This window comes from Atractosteus spatula, chromosome 10, assembly GCF_055471065.1.
Source record: "Atractosteus spatula isolate fAtrSpa1 chromosome 10, fAtrSpa1.hap1, whole genome shotgun sequence".
Taxonomy (NCBI): Eukaryota; Metazoa; Chordata; class Actinopteri; order Semionotiformes; family Lepisosteidae; genus Atractosteus; species Atractosteus spatula.
In genome coordinates this window covers 8,848,889-8,860,604 of record NC_142715.1, presented here as the reverse complement: position 1 = coordinate 8,860,604, position 11,716 = coordinate 8,848,889, and the positions used below count along the sequence as shown (strand labels likewise).

Genomic DNA, 11,716 nt, shown 5'->3' with positions numbered 1-11,716 from the left:
GCATTTGGTTTGACGGCGTTCTGTGCTTCCATTGCGGAGATATGGACAAAAGAATATTCGTGCTTGGTCAAAAAAATGTCATAAAAACGAAAAGCTAAAGGCTGAGAAAGCATCCACAATGTATTTTATACACAAAACAAGCATTCTTGCAACTCTAAGAGGTTTCGTGAAAGCGCTACAGGCGTGCCAAAATCGTTTTCGAACTTCGAGCTAACTTTATGTGCTCAAGGGGGTGTGGCCGTAAGCGAGAGCAAGGCTCGCTGGCACCCTTCTTATAGAGAGGACAGCTCCGTCACCTCTTTTACGACGCTGCTTTTTTTCCCTTGCGTTTTTCTCTTCTTCCCACGTTCTCTCTCTTCACTGCCTTCGTCCCCGCTCTATTTCACTTCAGCCTTTCACTCTTGCTTCCTTCCAATGAGGACGGAGCTGCGGGAGAAAGGGCGCTATAGAGGATCGCTGTGGAGAGCTGCTGCTGTGCTTTGACATCTGAGCTCTGTGGAAAACGATCTCAATACAATTCTGAAAAACGCGACTCCCCGAACGCCAGCCAAACAAGTCTCCACAGCCGAAGCGCTGTGTCTCTTTTCAGCTGGCGATAAACCTTTCCTCCATCCTTTGTGGACTTGTAAAACTGTTCATGATCAGAATAAAAAACGCTCAGGCTAATACAAAAGCACCCGTGTCTCGCCAAAGCTCACAAATGAACAGACGGACAGGCCGCACTGCACGTGTGAACAGGGGAATGAGCGAGCGAGCGGGGATAGGGCGCCTCCTGCGCTTAAAGGCTTACAGCACCTGGCATTCCCAGGCGGTCTCCCATCCAAGTACTAACCAGGCCCATCCCTGTTTAGCTTCAGAGATCAGACGAGATCAGGCGTGCTCAAGGGGGTGTGGCCATAAGCGAGAGCAAGGCTCGCTGGCACCCTTCTTATAGAGAGGACAGCTCCGTCACCTCTTTTACGACGCTGCTTTTTTTCCCTTGCGTTTTTCTCTTCTTCCCACGTTCTCTCTCTTCACTGCCTTCGTCCCCGCTCTATTTCACTTCAGCCTTTCACTTGTAGCGGCAATGGTTGTTAATAAGACAGAATTAAGTGTTGCTGTGCTTTTTCTAATGAGGCCCCATCTCTCTGTTCATCTCTGTGATGCAGCCACAGAGAAACTATTCATGCAGGCTGATTTAAAGATGTTTTCTTTTGATAAGGGACAGCTCCCAAATGGGGATGCACTTAGCTAAGCCTAGCTATCATGATCAATGGTCATCCATTGGCGCCTATCTGTCTAGGGTGTGCCAGATGGACATCTGGACTGCATTCCTAAGTGTCAGGAGTAAGTGACTCACATCTCACCTTGATCAACCAATCAGGGACTGGTAGGGCCGAGTAACCCACGTGGGACTCTGATGCCCATGGAACTTTCAGCCAATGAACGAGCTGAAGTTCCTCCAGCTAAAAACAGGCAACACAGAGGGCCTGAGAGACTATTTCCTGGACTTTTCTAAAGGGAATTCAAAGGAGAATTCCAGGGCAGGACGGCCCAGGAGCAAAAGGCTCCCAAGGGCAGGACATTCTCGCAGCGCGCCTCCTGACCATCCTAAGACTCAGCCCGGACAACCACGGAACGGCCAGTGTGTCCGAGTGCCAGAACTTTCCTTTGTTCTAAGAATCTAGAGCGGAGGTTGCCAGAGAGTAACCAGAGGATCCACCTGAGGTAAGCACCAGCAGCAAGCCTTGTGAACAGGTCGGAACTGTGGACAGCTGAATCACTATTCAGAACTAGCGCTTCATCAGGAATGAACCGGTCCTCTTCCTGACTTGCTGGGACCCACAGTCATCTTTTCTCCTGTGCACAAACTTTGCTAGTTAAAGCCAACACTAACTAGCCGGTCAGTGATCATCTGCAGCACAGCACAGCCTGGCACAGAGCCAGAGAGCCCGCAGGAGATCTGAATCCCCAGAGATTGGATGAGTATTCAACTTCAATGCATTACAGCTTGAGAATTCAATTGTTATCCCAACCAGTTGATATCAATTTAATTCCTAAGAGTTATGTACTTTTTTTTAGTATCTAATGTAGAAGTTGTAACCAAGTTCACTTTATGAAACGATCTAAATGAATGATATACTGAACGTATGTCCTCTCGATATATGTAACTCTTTGTAACTGATTGTATATATACCTTTTGTATTCTGATAACCCTCTCAATAAGATCTGTTAGGTTTATATGCATATTTTATGTATTAATAAATGTATCCTCGTGTATTAGTACCCGTGTGTGTGTGCGTTGTTTGAGTTATATTGCATGGTTGGATTCTAAGGCCATCAAAAGAATCATTTTGTGATTTACGGCTACAATTAATAAATGTCCCCGTACATGCCCAAGCCCTACAGAACTGGTGCCTTCAGAGAGCACACTACATTTATTGGCATCCCTGGACGGGCTATGGTAAGACTGAAATGAGTCAACCAAGCGGAATAATTCAATATAAAACACCACGGGTTTCATACTCGACAATACAGTGTGCTGAAAGCCGAAAGGAAAAAAGTTCCCCTTGCTCTTTAAGCAGTGCTTGATTGTTTTGTGATCTTTTGCGATCTACTGGGTTGATTGCATAGTTGATCTTGTGGTTTTCTGTGGTAGAACTGTGATTTCGTACTTAAAAGTAATACTCTTTAAGTTTAACGATGGTTGCTAAGAGGTCTGAATTCAAGTCGCTATTAAGCACTCTCTCTAGCAGCGACAGGTCTGACCACGATCTCCGTCATATCTCCGTCAGCGGAGAAGCTAGGAGAATAAACCTCCATTCTCTGAGAGAGCTAGCGAAGGACATGTAGAGATTTGACCCTGCAGTGTCAGAGAATAATATCGAGAGTTATATTCAAGACCTCAGGTATACCCTGCAGTACCTGCCAAACGCTACAGAACAGGAAAAAGTATTTCTGGTCAGGAAAACTAGCAGCAGAGCTGTACATGAGTGGATGGCTAGGCAGATGAAGAAAGTCTGTGATGACTTTGAAGAGCTGTGTCAAGCACTTATCAGAATACAGTGCGTTTATTGACCCGACTGCCGCGATAGCCGCCGCCCTTAACATTAAGCACGAGAGAGCAGAGTCCCCTCGCGAATATTACGAGAGACTTAGATGAACTTATTTTGCAGGGCGAAATGATGAGGGTTGTGAAGAGAACACACATTTCAAGGGTTTATTCATTGCGAATCTCCACCCGTCAGTCAGAAAGATGATCTTAATGCATACAGATGCACAGACCATGAAAATGACTGATATTAAGAGATTCGTGCAGAAAGCCTGGGAGTATGATGTCCAAAGTCGCTCTGAGCAAAAAGCTGTTAAAGCGACTGTGTTCGCCGTCAGAGCCAGCAGGGTTAATTCCCCCCTGCTCGAAGGAGCACAGGCTCCTGAGCTGGCTAAGCCCCGTTCCAAAGCAGGCACACAGGACTGCACCCAGCGTCCTAAGTTCCATGAGAACACCGGGGAAGGGAAAGGGCTAGATAAAGCTGAACAAAAGGATTCAGTAGCCGCCCGCCTGGCCAGGCTTGAACAAGTTTTATTAGGACATAGACAACCGCTCCCCAAGGCTGCCGGAAGCGTGAATGAGCTGATACTCTCCACTGGAGGAGGCGGAGACCCGCCCCCTCTCCCTCCCTCAGTCTATCTGATTGAGTGGAAGGGTTCCTGCCTGGATGAGGTCAGCCACTTGCAAGCGAGTGCTGACTCCACCCCTGAAGTCACAGAGCAGGCAGTAAAACAGAGAGGAAAAGCAGGAAGCTTTTACCTCAAGGCTGCCATGGGAGATGTCTTACACAGTGAGACATTGATTGACACTGAGGTTGAAAGGTGTTTGATGTCATACAGCAAGCTCAAACGGGTAGAAAAAGAAAAGGGCATGCGACTCAGAGAGGAACCTTTGGTGGATCACCAGAAAGGCAAGGTGTGGAAACAGGTCAAGGTTCCTAAGCCTTCTGTACAGAAGGAAGGGGGGCCAAGAGGCAGACTGTGCTCACACAGTGCCTACCGAACACTGAAGCCTATGTGGAGATTCCTTCTGTTCCCTCTGGACAAGAAATAAAAATATTTTCTTGTTCCCTTGATATACAGGGAAGTCATGTCCCGGCTGAGGTCACAACAGCCTCCATGCCACAGGAGCGGTGCTCCAAGCAGCCGCCTGATCCACCAGGTAAAGCACACCCCTTTTACATCCCTAAAGAGGAGCAGATCTCCCCACCTGGTGATGAAAAGGAGCTTTCCCTGTGCACCCTGGCACCCAAGAGGGGTCAGGACCACCACCCTGCAGTGGTGGAAGGGATCCAGATGGCAGGAGAGCAGGTTGGTGATGTAGCCCTCACCCTTAGCCCTGAGAGGTCCTCTATTAGTGAGGATCTGCTTGAGCAGCTGTCACGGGGCCACCGCCAGGTGCCCCTGGTGCAACATTCACAGGTTAGAGAGGAGGTCCAGCTGGACGCTGAGACTACTGCGCTGTGGACACACCTGATCCCAGATGCCGATTCCCTCTGCTGTGACCCAGGGAACCTGCAGTCAGGTAACATTATTTTTCACAACTACCAGATAGTGAGTGAGACTGACCTGATTGTTCCTGCCTCAACGGCAGGGTTTCCAACACACCCAGTCCCCCGGAAGGGACAGGGAATGAAAGCCGAGCCGGTTTTCTTACAGCCACCAGCTCAGTCTGTCCAACCAGTCCACCAGTCTGAGTCTGACCAACAGTGGTTCAGCCAGACTGGAGCTGGATGGTCAAGCCACCCGCCTGTTAGTGCAGAACACGGCAAAGAGGGGTATCAGAATCCCCGCCCGCACTGACATGGGCCTGGTGGGTGATAGTGAGTTCAAAGACAGTGAACTAGCTATCCCACTGCTGGGGCAGCTCCCTGAACCCCTAGCGAGGGAAGGGGGGAGCGAGCAGGTGCCCTACACCCACGCCCAGCGAACGATTGTAAACATGCCGATAGAGGGATTCCTCAATCAGGAAGTGTACAGGGTTGACCTGATCAGTGAGAATAGGGTAACAATTCCAGATCACTCAGGTGCTCCAGATGATCACTCATCCGAGGGTCAGGCATGCTCCACCGCTGCACCACCCCCTGCAGGGTTCCTAGAGCACAGGCATGAACAAATTGAAAAAGCAGATGCCCTGGAAATGGAGGAGGAGCATCAACAGCTGCGTCAGATCCCCCCAGATTTCCAGGATGTTGGTGCCCAAGATGCCACATGGCATACTGAGAAAGACATGCTGCGCCAGCTTAGAAAGGCGACAGTCACTCAGAAGGAGATGACTGAGATCAGCCACCCTAAAAGACTTTTAGGAGGAGACTCAGCCCGGACAACCACGGAACGGCCAGTGTGTTCGAGTGCCAGAACTTTGCTTTGATCTAAGAGTTGAGAGCGGAGGTTGCCAGAGAGTAACCAGAGGATCCACCCGAGGTTAGCATCAGCAGCAAGCCTCGTGAACAGTTCGGAACTGTGGACAGCTGAATCACTATTCGGAACTAGCACTTCATCAGGAACGAACCGGTCCTCTTCCTGACTTGCTGGGACCCACAGTCATCTTTTCTCCTGAGCACAACTTTGCTAGTTAAAGCCAACACTAACTAGCCGGTCAGTGAGCATCAGCAGCGCACCGTTGCAAGCCGCACAGCGTGGCACCAAGCCAGAGAGCGCGGATTGGACAGCAACAGCCTGCAACTGTTTCTTTGTGCCCGCAGGAGATCTGAATCCCCAGAGATTGGATGAGTATTCAACTTCAATGCATTACAGCTCGAGAATTCAATTGTTATCCCAACCAGTTGATATCAATTTAATTCCTAAGAGTTATGTACTTGTTTTCAGTATCTAATGTAGAAGTTATAACCAAGTTCATTTACGAAACGGTCTAAATGAATGATATACTGAACGTATGTCCTCTTGATATATGTAACACTTCGTAACTGATTGAATATATACCTTTTGTATTCTGTTAACCCTCTAGATAAGATCTGCTAGGTTTATATGCATATTCTATGTATTAATAAATGTATCCTCGTGTATTAGTACCTGTGTGTGTGCGCTGTTTGAGTTATATCGCATGGTTGGATTCTAAAGCCATTAAAAGAATCAGTTTTGTGATTTACTGCTACAATTAATAATTGTCCCAGTAAATGCCCAAACCCTACAGAACTCGTGCCTTCAGAGAGCACGCTACAATCAATATCAGCAGTGTTATCACTACCGAACGCTAAATATATATCCTGGTAATAATTCATGAGTTGTTCGTTAGAAAATTGTTTAAGTTTTTTTTTAATATATTTTCAATACCAGACAAAAAGTCGAAAGTTTCAATTTCATGCAACTGATGAAATCTCTCTTCGATGGAAGTTATAAGTACAGTACATCCAAAATACTGCGGAATCAATCAAATTTACATGTTTCTTGTGGATCCAGAAGATCATTTTGAGACTCAAAACATGCCTGTCTTTTCTTTTTTCGAGGACGAAGGAGTAGCAGCAGGAGTAGCAGTAATGGCAAGAACGTGTTTAGAGTTCAGCACTTCTCATTTTTAAAGCAGAGCCTCGACTCAGAAAGCACCGCCCGCGATAACAGAAATTGCAGAATTGGTCTGTTCATGCTGCCTTCACGCTTTGAATTGCTGGCATTTTCTGCAAGTTCCTTTTTGAGGGTTCATGAAATTCCTCACATTTGAGCCAACACTAAAATATTTCATTCGGGGTCGCCTAATTCATAGTGCAAACCGAATCTACAGGGGAATGCTGTGGCACATGAAGCCATTTATTATTCTGTTGTGAGGTGTGAGGGGCGGAATGCAAATCGAGTTGGTGAATAGAAAATGAAACAGGAGTCACTTCTTGAGCTACGAATTCCAAAAAGTATGAAAACCTGTGCATTTTAACAGTGCAGAATACTCACAAATTGCACTGAGTTGCTTGCTTTCTTCTGCTGCTTTTATATTTCAGTCATTCACTGTCAGCTAGCACTGGAACAATTCAAGAGAGGTAAAAACAGAAGCTGTCAGGAGTGGGATTTGAACCCACGCCTCCATTTGGAGACCAGAACACCCAAGCCAGCTGGAAAGACACACATCCTTGAGTCTGGCACCTTAGACCACTCGGCCACCCTGATAAGCAAAAGCAAGTGGTGTGCTGAATGCACCAGTAGTTGACTAAACTGAGATTCTTCCCTGAAATTATTTGCTTGCGAAGAGCCAAGTTGCCTTGAATGGATCTTGGAAATCAAATATACGGATGGATTGTTATTCGGTTGTGAGTTTTGAGGGGCGTATTATAAATTGAGTTGGTGAAAAGGCGCTTTTTGTTAGTCTGTCGGGAGGCTGCACAAGGTGTTTAGAGGGAGAACTTCTAAAAGACAGGCTCTCTATGTTTAACATCAAGGCAGATTTTTTTTTTCTCAATGGAAATGCTCTTTGGCGCTTTCAGCTTTACGTACTGTAGGGAACAACGTCTGCCGAGATCACTTTTGAGCCAGTGCACATGGTAAAGTGCCACCAATTACATTTAATATTGGCTGTGGTAGCGAGCTGCTTTTGTTTGTGAAGCTTTTACTTCTTTAAGCTGAATCATCGGCAGGAGTAGCTTATTAAATCTTTGCTCATAGCGCTCCATCAGAAATACATTGGAGGCATTGGAGACCCACTTGGTGTTACCACACCCTACCAGTCCCTGATTGGTTGATCAAGGTGAGATATGAGTCACTTACTCCTGACACTTAGAAATGCAGTCTAGATGTCCATTCGGCACTCCCTAGACAGATAGGCGCCAATGGATGACCATTGATCATGATAGCCAGGCTTAGCTAAGTGCATCTCCGTTTGGGAGCTGTACCTTATCAATAGAAAACATCTTAAATCAGCCTGCATGAATACTTTCTCTGTGGCTGCACCACAGAGAGGGAGAGTGAGATGGGGCCTCATTTAGGAAAGCATAGCAACGCTTAATTCTGTCTTATTTATAAGCATTGCCGCTACAGCTGTAAAGTTATTTGGCAAGCATGGACCTCTGAGAAGGAGTCTGAATCCATCAAGAAGACAGGAATTCTAATATCGCACTGCCGTCTTGTGTACAAAATATTTGTTCAGCTCTAACGTCTGTGTGCGTTGACAAGGCATCTCAAAAGGACGTATTAAATAAGAAAATGATCCTTTCTGTTACCATTCCTGTGGATGGAGCGTTGTTTCACCCTTTTACGTTCTACAATATTTACAGACAAGGTTTTATCACTGGAGTTGTACAGAACAAGTGTGCATCAGTCCATGAAAATCATCAGTACTGCTGTTTTTCTATGTATAGTTTAATCAAGAGCACTTAAAAGATGCAAACGATGGATTGTGTTCTGTGAGCACCTGCACATCTCTAAGTCGCTTCCACAGCCTTCTATGTTGTGGATGTAGCTCAGTGGTAGAGTGTATGCTTTGCATACTGTATATGAGGTCCTGTGTTTGATCCCTGGCATTTTCAAGTGCTTTATGGTACTGTGCTCACATTGCAGTCTTCTGTTAAGTGAGAACTCTTTGCTTGTGTTCATAGAGAGCCAGGTTTACACAATTAAACTACAGTGTTCTCTGCAGTTTTAAATGTACCACCAAAGCATTTAGTTCTGTTAACTACCAAAGAATGTGAACTAATTTAAAGTCACATTCAGGAAATCCAGAGAACGTCTTCACACTTGTCGTGGCTGTTGCAGAAAAACCTCACCCGGGATGTTGAATCTCACCCGGGATTTCCTGAGAGATCATTCACCAAGCGAGTCCTCCCTCTGGACTCCGCACTGAGCTGAAAGCTGCACGAATTCCTCACTGCGTGTCCTGTACTGTGTAGCACAGTGACAAGAACGCCTTGAGTTTTTTTCCGTATGTGAAGGAAAATGCAAAAGAGCATGAAAAGTATTGATGGTATAAAATATCCATGGTACAACTCAAGAAAGAACTGACGGACAAAACAATGCCATTTGATGATTACAAGAGAAACACAACCGTCCGAACATGGGCTTGGATCCTGAACGCTTGCCTTAAAAGACAAAGCAAAGGATATAACCTGTAAATGTCTTCATGTCTTACAGTTTATGAAATAACACAATTTCATCCTTTCTTAATAATTTCTTACTATTGATAGATGCTTTTTTGAATTTTAACAGAATCACAATTACAGACATTTGGGGTTAAACTGTTATTCACATACTCTAACGAAGAGAAAAGTTAGTGTCTTCCGGTGTGTGAGCCCATTTCTCAAAAAATAAAAAAATAAGTTATAAATATTGAATTGTTCTGTTTTGTAGGCTTGCATAGTCTTATTCATATTTCAGTTAAACATTTTCTTCTGTAGTAATTTCATTTGATATTATATTAATCCTGATTTACAATTTTTGGACATGGTTCATCTTAAATAATTTGTAATTAGTTTGTGTTTTGGAAAATCGCGCCCAGAAGCTACTAAAACTGGTAATGTTTGCATAATATGTAATGTAATAGTAGCATTTTGGGTGGGAAAACAAAAGGCATTTCTTGGTATGAATCCCAGCACTTCATAAGCGGCGTTCGAGGATTTCTCGCTTCAGATAAAGCTGTCAATACATCATAGATTTTTACTCAATCAATATCAGCAGTGTTATCGCTACCGAATGCTAAATATAGATCCTGGCAATACTTCGTGAGATCTTTGTAAGAAAATCCAAAAAACTACAGAAGCAATCAACGTTTCTTTTGGATCGAGAAGAGGATAATTATGAGACTCAAAATATGCCTGTCTTTTCTTTTTTCGAGGACAAATGAATTATTGAGGTGTAAAGATGGGTTCAAAACCAAAATCATCTGCTATTGCTGCTGTTTCTTTGATAGTTTCTTCAAATCCTTTAATTGATCATTGATATCGAGGAATAATATTATACAAATTGTGGTTTTCTGTTAATTGCCAATTTTATTGTAATTACATCTTCGTTTACAGATGTCTTGCATGTATCACAAGGTATAATAGTCGCCGTGTGTCCTCAGTTAAAATGTTTTAAAAAGTACGACAAAAGTTCAATATGCTTAACATCATTTATGGTTATATCTATATTAAAATGAAGGTAAATATACCAAGATATTAAAAAACAATTTTACAGTTCCAACCTAATTATGCTTGTGAAGTTTTCCAATAAATCCGAACTGTAATTTTGAAATATTATTGCTGAGAATGCAAAGAGAATACAAAGATCAAATTCAATGAGTGAAAATACAAAAGTAGTTCACTAAACTGAGTTTCTTCCCTGAAATGATTTGATTTGCTTGCAAAGCACTAAGCAGCTTTGAACAGATCGCGGGAATCAAATATACAGATGGGTTCAGAGTGTGCTTTCCAACTTTTGTGTAACATTTTCCTTTGATAGGGCAGAGTTGTCTTTACAATCTGGGTTACATAAAAAGGAGTGACGTCAGTACAAAACAGCTTTCCTTCTTGGGGAACAACGGTTGTGTTCCATATTTCTATTTTGGTTTCAAGATCTCAATTTAGTGTGAAACATAAAAGCCAGCTAGATAAATCTCTTACAGGTACACGTCATTTACAATGGCCTTTCAACTAATAGCCCGTGCAGGGATCAAACCTCAGCTAATGGTACGAGTTGCGTAAGGCTCTGCAACATGCAGATAAGAAACTAACCTCTGCTTCTTCATTTTATACACAGTGAGCTATATTTGCGAGCCTACTACCCCCTGCGGGCTCTGTATTTAATTGTGGTACAAGACCGGCCGTGGAGATGAAGTGAGACGGGTTTGTACATTAAAAGGCTCATAGCGTCCTTGGGAGGGCTCAAACCACCACCCTTTTGGTTAACACCCGAGCCACAAAGACTCATGTATATCTTAACACTCCTCGGTCTCAGTGAAAGTGATACACTCCGCAAAATTTCCGGAGATTAATTTGTTTTTAAAGGAAAATCACCAACAGCAGCCGAGATCTACTGGAGTTTTTCATTCTATACTGCGATTTCTGAAGGGTACCCTGTGAAAATACGAGTTTTGACGAGAAGGGATGGACATATAAGGTCAGAAGGCTTGGGGAATTGAACTTTAAGGTGAAGACTGCGGGTTCAGCAGCAGCAGAACCTGATCAGTATCAATTGACTCCGATATACTTTGAAAATTAACTTCGGGATTTAGAGTCAGACGTGCTACCGTCGCACCATGGGGTACTTAATTAAAAAAAATAGAAAAACACTCAGTGTTCCTGGATCTTTTATCGAGAACAACACCTGGACAAGAGCTGCGCAGAAAGAATAAAATGTGGTCTGGGATGAAGAGACTCTCTTTGGAAGAGCGGTGCTCTTCACAGGAGAATTTTTTTGTGAAACTGATTTGTCTCCTTTGGGGAATTCAAATTAGCTGATAGTAGTGACCTCGTGGCGCAAATGTAGCATGTCTGACTCCACATCAGAAGGCTGTGTGTTCAAATTATGTCGAGGTCTGCTTTTAGTTTTTCAGGTTCTGCTCGTCCTGAACACGGAATTCACACCATGTAGTTGAGTTCTATCTGTACACCACATAGATAATCTAAACAAAACAGAGCCCTACTGGACATGCAGTTAGGATCTCACAGAGCGAATACCCTTGAACACAAGACAGAAGGCACAGTTCACATCTGCGAAACATCACATCCGTCTTTAGAGACAGCTACATCAGAGAATGGAATCCCGGAAGTTT

General features: G+C 44.2%; 1 non-coding gene and 1 pseudogene across 1 annotated transcript; both read right to left on the bottom strand.

The window, feature by feature from the left end:
* Positions 1-783: 783 nt before the first annotated feature.
* On the bottom strand, positions 784-902 carry LOC148824785 (5S ribosomal RNA; annotated as a pseudogene).
* A 6,131-nt stretch (positions 903-7,033) lies between these two features.
* On the bottom strand, positions 7,034-7,146 carry trnal-caa (transfer RNA leucine (anticodon CAA)). The gene is made up of 2 exons: positions 7,109-7,146; positions 7,034-7,079 (listed from the first exon to the last, which is right to left on the bottom strand). It is a non-coding gene; the product is annotated as a tRNA-Leu (tRNA).
* Positions 7,147-11,716: the final 4,570 nt, after the last annotated feature.